Source organism: Protopterus annectens, chromosome 7.part1, assembly GCF_019279795.1.
Source record: "Protopterus annectens isolate FY-2018-M chromosome 7.part1, PAN1.0, whole genome shotgun sequence".
Taxonomy (NCBI): Eukaryota; Metazoa; Chordata; order Ceratodontiformes; family Protopteridae; genus Protopterus; species Protopterus annectens.
The window spans coordinates 368,288,897-368,298,055 of NC_056740.1; positions in this window are offsets into that span (position 1 = coordinate 368,288,897).

The following is a 9,159-nucleotide window of genomic DNA, read 5'->3' on the forward strand; positions in this document are numbered from 1 at the left end:
TATATTGTAGTTTATATCAATATGGAGAAAGACAGAGGTTAAAAATAAAAAAGAACACCGGGTGCACAACTGCTAGTATAAAAGTGTTCACTCCTGGCATAAACACTGGTGCCAGGACTAGAACAAAACAGTGTAGAATCCTCAGAACACAGAAACATTCTACCATGGGGCTAGGCAGGCTGTGAGTGGTTCCCTGTGGTAGAAAGAAACAGTGTCTACAAAAGCAAAAAAACAAAAAAAAAACAACAGGAACAACAAAACTGATAGCACAAGAAAGAGGCATGCAGACGATAAATAGACTTTTGAGGATAAGAAACAGATTATGTATTGTCTCTGTTATGCAACTAACTCAGTATTTTCACACTGAGGATATATTCACAGATAATGGAATACTTACATATGTATAAAATGCAGCCTATATTGATCTATACATTGCAGTAAGTATGAAACAGTAGCAAACCACTTTGCAGCTGAGCTATGATAAAGGATAAATTATTAATCCAGGATATAGTTTCAAAGGTGTATATTCCAGGGTGATTATTAATCACCACTGCTGTTTTGTCTTGCCTTTAACCCATTCAGCTGTTTACTTAATCAACTAGGTCATAGTTACAGCCTAACTTGCAGAAAGCATCCTTGTTCTTCCCTTTGTGAATGATTTAAAATTGTACTGTTCATCAGATGAGGCAGTGAAAGCACAATTGCAAATGGTTAAAACGTTTTCATATGATACAATAATGACATTTGGTCTTGATTTATGACATTTTGGAGTTCCTCCCAGGGTCACCTTATCTGTTCATACTGCTGGGCACTAAAAGATCAAAGTGGAACAAGACACTGCTTAGACCGTTAAAGCCTCTGTTTCATATCATCTCACTCACTTAGTGAACACTGCAATACTCAAGAGTACTAATCCTGCTTTTTTTTCCATCTTCCTTTTTAAATTTTAACACCTGGAACGAGACTACCAATGTAGAGCCTAGGAACTGCTTCTGAGAAATCAGCTTGGGATAGGTGTTTCTGTTTTGCTTCTTGCGAGATCAGGAGCAAAGGGACATTACATTCTAGCTCTCCTCCTAGAGATTACCAACCAGTGGAAAGCCTGATCATTGCTTCTTAAGAACAATTTTCAGATTAATGTTACTGCTTTCCTCCTGGGGAGGGGAGGAGCAAATGGACATTGATTCTTGATGGTCTCTGATTGAGCTGTGTATAGGGCACTTCTGTAACTGGTCTGGTTGCTGTTTTGTGAGAACCTCTTTAGGGCTTTTGTACAGTTTGTGCTTCTGTTGTGTCAAGCAGCTGTACATACTACCGAGGGTCCCTACCAAAAGGAAGACTATAGCAAGTGTACTGTACCCAGCAACATCTGTGACAATATTACTTTTTTGGAAGCAACTTGGGATTGGTGCAACTGTTTTGCTTTTGGTGAGAAAAAGAGAAAAGGATCACCGATTCCTAGCTGTGTGTAGCAGGAGTGAGACCAACACTAGTATTAGCTAATAGGCAAATCACCATTATTCATCATTCCTGGTAGACCTAATTCTGTCTTTTCCTTGAGAGATGTTAGATTAACTACCTTCCAATAAAATTGTAAAACTACCCACTAGCGGCTCTATTATTCTTAACCTGGTCCTTACCAACCTAGTCCCTGCCTATACTCCATCCTGAGTCTCTTCATTCCTAGTAAAATCTGACTATAAGTCGGTCATCTTCTTTGTCAGGCATTTTGGTACCATTCCACCACCAAATGAGGCCTTCTTTAGTGACTTCAACAGGGCAAACCTATTTCAAATTGTAGGACACCTGTGCAAAATTCCCAACAATCCCCTACAAATGAATCCAGCTAAGAGAGCTTCCACATTCACCTCTGACGTTTACCAGCACCTAAACAGCTGAATAGAGAAGTCATTACCTGTCTGCCATAATATAATAGTAAATTCAGAAATAAACCTGAATGATGGAACTGCTGTATTAATAAACTTCATAACAAAATATGGGAAAATGATAAAATGTTGAAAGAACTTGCCATCCCCCTCATCACGCTGAAGCATCCCAGCAAGGAACTTTAGAGTACTATTAAGAAAATGTAAAGCAGAGCATTACAGATACCAAAGGAAACAAATCCTTCTTCAGTTGCATCAGAAAATTAAGGAATAATGTCCAACAATACACCGAGCTCATGCATACCACAACGCACTCTGATCCCAAGGATATAACCAAAATATCAGTAGACAAATTTAGGGCTAACTTTACACCACCTACCCACATTGTTGTACCCAGTATGCCTGAATATTTAGTTTCACCTGAAATCACCTATGAGCAAGTCTTAGAATCCATGTCAAAGATTACAAGTAAAATGATCATGGGACCAGAGAACATACCAGGTTGCATTCTCATCATGCTTAGTGTGCATTATTTGAGCTCTGCTTAAATTTTCAATCTCAGCCTATCTACAGGGATTGTTCCTTATGTCTGAAAAACAAACACTGTGACTCCTGTACACAAGGGTGGTCCCTCTACAGAACCAGGTAACTATAGTCCCAGCAAGAGTCAAATATGCAATGCCATGCAATGTATCATAGCAGAACTCTTTTATGCAGGCACAGGCAACTTAACAGATCAAGATACCGGTCATTTTGATTTTGCGAAGGGCAGGTAATTTCTCCTGAACCTAGTAAGCTTCTTTGAAAAGGTAGAAGCGGCTGTGGACAGTGGTCACTCAGTGCATATTGCTTATCTCATTCTGGCCAAGGTTTTTGACATTATCCACCAAGCTGGTATTGTTAAAAAATTAGAAATACCTAATGTAAGCACTGTGTTGGCTGCTGGATTGCAAATTGGCTAGCCGACAGATCCCAGGTTGTGAAAGTTGTTGATATCCTCCCTGGCTGTAAAATTTTAATTGGTGGCCTACCACAGGAATCAGTACTGGGAATGCTCCTGTTTGACATTTATTTTGCAGACATCCAGTCCCATATTCCAGAAGTGTGGTTGACAATGTTTGCTGATGACTCCAAGCTGAATACTGTTATCCACTCATCTACTGATATTAAACAGCTCCAGCAAAGGCCAGAATATGCACGTACTTGGTATACTTAAAGTGGTCTCAAGTTAAATGCAAAACAGTGCAGTGTAGTAGTATCAGTAAAAAAGCTGTTCCCACCTCATATGCTTTAAATGGTACTCCCCTTTAGACAGACATAGTCATAAGAGACTGGAGTACTTATGTGTATGGTTCTCTCTCATTTGATCATCATGTTTCCACCATAGATAGGAAATACTTCTAGCTGGCTAAGTTAATTTCCAAGGGAGTGTCTTCATCATCCACATCATCATCAACAACCCCCTCTTTCCAGTTTTCTATATGGGGTCATGGTGTCATGTCATCTGTCATCATCTCTCTCTCTATATTAAACGCCACTCTCCTAACTTCTTCGAAACCCATGCCTAACTGTCACAGGTCTGCTGAAAAACAATCCATCTACCTCTTTACTGGACATTCACATTTCCTCTTGCTTTCTTCCTGTTCCCAGATCTTGTTCACCAGGTTGTCTTCAGCTTTTTTTGCACATGTGCATGAGCCACAGTAATCTGTTCTCTTTGACCTTTTCTGCAATTAGAGCTACTTTGCCTTCTGTCCTCATTTCTTCATCTGTCCCATAGTGTGCATGCTACACCCCATCTCAGGCACTTCTTCTCCAACACCTCTGCCTTCCTCATCTGCTTACCCTTTACTGTCCAGATTTTTGTAGCATACAGTAGTACTAGTCACAACACTGATTTGTACATGTTACTTTTAAGCTTTGTTGGAATTCTTCTGTCATATACTATCCCTGACACTCTGTGCCAGTTGGCTGCATCCCCTCTGATTCTGGCTTTGGCCTCCTCATTCTGACTTCCCGTCTCTTCAACTACACCTTCTAGATACATGAAGCTGTTAACTTCTTCCACTATTTTCCATTCTAGGACAATTCTCAGCTTCTTCTGATTTTTCCCATTTGCTGCCATTACCACTGCCTTGTCTGTACTCAATTTTATCCCATGGGCCTTCACTTTTGCATTTCATTTCCCTACCCTTTGCTGAAGTTCTTGCTCGGAGACTGCCTGTAGTGCCACATCATCTGCATACAGCAGCTTAGCAACCTGTTCGCTAATGTAGTCCTTCACCAGTATGAACAGCAGTGGGCTCAGAGATGAACCCTGGTGCACACCCACTCCCATTGGAAACTCCTCTTTGAACCAACCACTATTCATACTTGAGTCATTGGGTCCTTGTACATAGCCTGCACTAATTCTACCAATGTTTCTGGGACTTTGAATGACCACAGTGCTGCCCAAATCAGCTTTCTTGGGACCTTGTCACATGTCATTCTCCAAGTCTAGGAATGCCCAGTTGGACTCTTTCTTCATTTGTAACTTCTTCTCAAGTATCTGTCTAACTGTAAACATCAGGTCAGTTGTGGTGCATTCTGATCTGAATCCGAACTGCTGATCTTCCATCTTACTTTCTACAGCTCTGTGTATTCATTTGTCAGTCACCATTTCCAGAACTTTCATCCAGTGTGACAGGAGTTTGGTACCTCTGTGCTCCCACAGTTGTGAATATTCCCTTTGTTCTTGATCACTGGCACTAAGATCCTTATTCTCTATTCATCTGGGCTGCACTGCTACAAGTACCCTCATGAGCCATGTCTTCCCTATCTCACTCAGCATCTTTATCATGTCTGCTGTGACCTCATCTGAGCCTGCTGCTTTATCATATCTGCTGTGACCTCATCTGAGCCTGCTGCTTTCCTTGTTTTCATTTTATTAAGTGCTATTCTTACTTCTTCTAGGGTGGGCTCCTCCTCTTCTTTCATCTTAGGTTGCGTCTGGCGAAATACAGCTTCTGTGGGGTTTTCTTCATTCTGATGCTGCTGAAAGTGCTCCTTCTATCTGCCTTTGATGTCCTGTAGACTGATCAGCAAGTTGTTGCTGGCATCCATTACAAAGGGTGTTGGACTGCCTTCTGTATCTTCCTGTCTTTGCCTTGCATCCTGATATAGTTTCTTTGTGCAATCTAAGTCACTTTCCAGAAGCTGGCAGAGTGCCTTTAATGCCTTGTTCTTTGCTTTTGCAACTCTTCTCTTAGCCTCTTTCTTAACCAGCCATTATTCATTCCTAGCCTGGTTCATCTTTTCTGTATCCCAGTTTTTCCTGCACTCCTTCTAACTTTTGATGACTTCCTGGATGTCTGCATTCCACCACCAACTTTTCTTATGTACCTTATTGCCATGCCTGGCTTGGCCGTATATTTGTTCTGTAGTACTCATGCATTCTATTTTGAGGCGCTGTCATTCTTCTTCAAGTCCACCTATTTCCTCTTCTTCTTAAGGTGCTAAAGCTCTGTGTAATTCCTTGAACTTTCGTGCTTTCTCTCCAGTCAACTTCCAAGCCTTCAGCCTAGTCTCTGTTGACCTTAGAGCCTTCTCTGACCACTGCTTGCAGGTGATTGTGGCAACCAGTGATTTATGTTGTGGGCTGACTGTTTCACAGTGTATGACTTTGCAATCAGTGATTCTACCCCAGTGCCCTCTCCATACTAGGAGGAAGTCTTCTTGAGTTGTATGTTGGCCATTCTTGTACATGATCTTGTAACTGTCTTGCTTTCTGAACCATGTGTTGGCTACCATCAAGCTATTTACCAGACAGAAGTCTAGAATGGCCCCTCCTTCTTTATTCTTGTTGCCTTATCCTTATGGACTCAGGCAGTCCCCATATCCTATTGTGCCTGTCCCGATATTTGCATTCAGGTAATACATTATCAACACCATTTCATGTTGTCCTGTTTTATTTTGTAGGTTCTGCAGCTGCTGTCTGAATGAAATCTTTTCCTCACTATCACAACCCTGCTGTGGGGCATAGGCTGAGATTATGAATAGTGCCCTATCATTACTCTAGAGTCTGATTGCCATGAGTCTGTCACTAATTCTGATGACTTCCCTCACTGTCTTCTGAAGACTCTTTATCACTATTTCCACAGTATTCTAGTCTATTCTACCTCTGAGTATAGGATCTGAAACCCAAGCCAAGTGGCTTGCTGCACTGCCTTGCCATCTTGTCTCCTGGATACATAGGATGTCCAGCCTCCTTACCATCTTGTCATTCACTTCCAAGCTACATCCTATCAGTGAACCTACACTGAATGTGGCAATTCTTAGTTCATGTTTGGCTGGTTGATTGGTTTTATGTCCAACTTTCACACAACAGAGCTATCCCAGGTAACCCAAGCTGGCCAACTGGATACAGCTGGCCAGTAGATTATTGACCCAGGGCTGCTGGGCTTGATGGCGGGCACACACTGGTACACACTGGTGAGTAAGGGCACATACACCATTCCCACTGTTGGCATGGGTCCCTGCCATAGGTCGGAGTGGGCTGGGTCCTCAGCCCCCTTATCACCATCAAATACTGATGCCAATTTGTCAACATTCGTCAACACACCTGAATTGCCTAGAGCTGTATTTTTACACCTTAAAGTGGCTAGCTCTGCCATTGTATTCAGTCTGTGATCCATGTTCCCTTATCTTTAGGATACTGTGCACCACAGTAGATGCCCAAAACAGTTGCTCTATACAACTCTTCTCCCTATAAGGCACCATCTAGAGTCTATGCAGCTGTCCACAGCTCCATTCTTGGGTGAGTTTGAAAATGTAAACATTCAGTGTGTTTTCAGAGGTGGGAGGAACTCCACAGAAACATAGGGAGAACATGCATATTCCAAACAGGCATTGGCTGGAGGTCAAGACTGAATCTTGTACCTTCTGCATGGGAGGCAAAGACTTTAACCATTATGCCAACTGTTCTTTTGACTGTTGATATGAAATGATCCTGTGTGATCAGTGATTCTTCATTTTCAGTAATTCTTTCTGGTTCATATTTCTAGTGCTTCAGGATCCAAAAAAGTCATCCTGCTCTGTATTTTTCCTTTATCAGACTCTTCAATAAATACAATGCCCCTTTAATGTGTATAAATTGAAGCATATTGCTCAAAAATATACATTATCAAGAACATCAAAAGCCTTATATCTGTTCACTATCCCAATAGATTAGCACAACCTTCACTATACTCTGTAGACCACAGGCTGCTACAGGGTGATCTGTGTCTTGCTTTTTGAGCCATGAAAGAACCAATCTTATTTGATCTTATTTTTTTTTTTTTTGCAAAACTAGTAGCTCTACAAACACCGACACAAGGGACATAAATCTATACCAGTAAATAAACAGGACTCGCTGGAGACATAAAGTCCTAACTCAATGTATTACCAGCCTAATGAACAAGTTATCACTACAGGCCAAGTAAAGTACTTCATTGATTATCTTTAAGGCTAGTCTTGATGACTGGATGGGAAAACACAAATTTACTTCAGGATTGTCATGTATACCCCTGCTTGATGTAGGAGGTGGGCATCATTAGCTCCTTATAAAGGATGATAAGAACTTTTAGATATGTCTGTTTAAAGGTATATCTGGCTTAGCCTATTACAGTCCCTGCAGTCACTTGCCTAATATTGTTCCTATGTTCCTAAACACTAGAAACATGAAACAGAAAGAATTAATGAAGATGAAGAATCACTGATTACACAGGATCATTTAATATCAATCATCAATAAAATACAAGAAAGATAACTGGGTACTGTAATTGAAGAAAAATGTGAAAAAAGCATTAATCATTGGAATAACTACATCTAGTTGTTATAGTGGGTTTACTATCAAAATTCCGAAAGGCAGAACATTTTTCCATTAAAAGATTGAAATGTAATATGGAAAACAAAAATAAAATTTCGCCTAAATGTTGAAAGTGATAAACATGACAATCGACATTTGACATGCCAGACTTCTGGTTTCAAAAGTCTGTGTGTCCTTTTACATTTTAGCAGGTGGTAAGCCCCCCCCCCTGCACCCCCCATGTGGGGGCTGTGTCTCCCAAACCCCTGCTTTTTATATATACCAACACCGAGATTGCACTACAGTGAGAAAAAGGGTAAATTTCCCAATCTGCACTGTACTCTGATCTCCATTCAAAACATTAAGTTTATATTAGTGAATGTATACCCACTTTCATTAATATAAACTTGACCACTTTCTGTTCAACATTACGACAGCTTAGAAACCATACATTTGACTAACCTGTATTTGACTGCAAGTCTTTTGGAATTTTGATAGTAAACCGTTATAGTGTCATGTGTATTGAAAGACATAAGGCTATAAAATACTAGGATATGTAAGCCGAAGCTAGAATAATGTGGAATAAAGATACCCAGATAGCTCCAATACCAATAAGAGCAGCAGGGCTAATAAAAAATCATTTTCAAACATTCTTATATACTTAAATATGTTACTGATGTAGATAATTCCATATGATCTACAAAAGGAGGCAATTCTGGGTACGTTGTGGGTGCCAAAAAGAGCTTTCATGAACTTTAAGTGATCCCCTAATTTTGGAATGGGGTCCATTACTGTCAAGGTATTATAAACCCTTAACATTTGGAGAAATTAAAAAAGTAATTTATGCATTAGAAATAACTATCAGAGCTACTTATAAAATATGTTTAAATGTAAATGGGCTACCTTGATTACTGACATATTGAGTCACCAAAATCTCCACTTTATTTTCTAGATGAAAAAAGCAACAAAAAGTTAATGTGTTCAGAGTGGCATTCATGTGAATCCTATTGCGTTGAGTCACATTTGTAGTGAGTGAACTTCAACTTTGAATTAACAGAGTCGAGTAAAATCAATTGATATAACAGAGGACTCATTTGCATATTGAGAAAGCAGTGGATCACCCTATTGTTTGAGCATGCAGTTCACAAATACCGTGAGAGCAGGGGTCCATGATGCTCTAACGAATTCCTAGGTCTTCTGTGAGGATCTGACAGACAACCATCTTCCATCAAACTGACTGCCTTTCTTGTTTCAGATAGCCACAGAACCACTTCTTAGAAATGGAATTGAGGTCATGGTGTTTTTGTAGAGTTCCTCCCATCTCAAATGTTTTCAGCAGATCCAAGAACAGGGCACCAACCAACATGCTACCACTGAAATTGCTGCAGATATAAGAAAGAATTTAGGGATGAATTGTTTATGGCTTAAATCCCTGGTGTACTCTAGAGA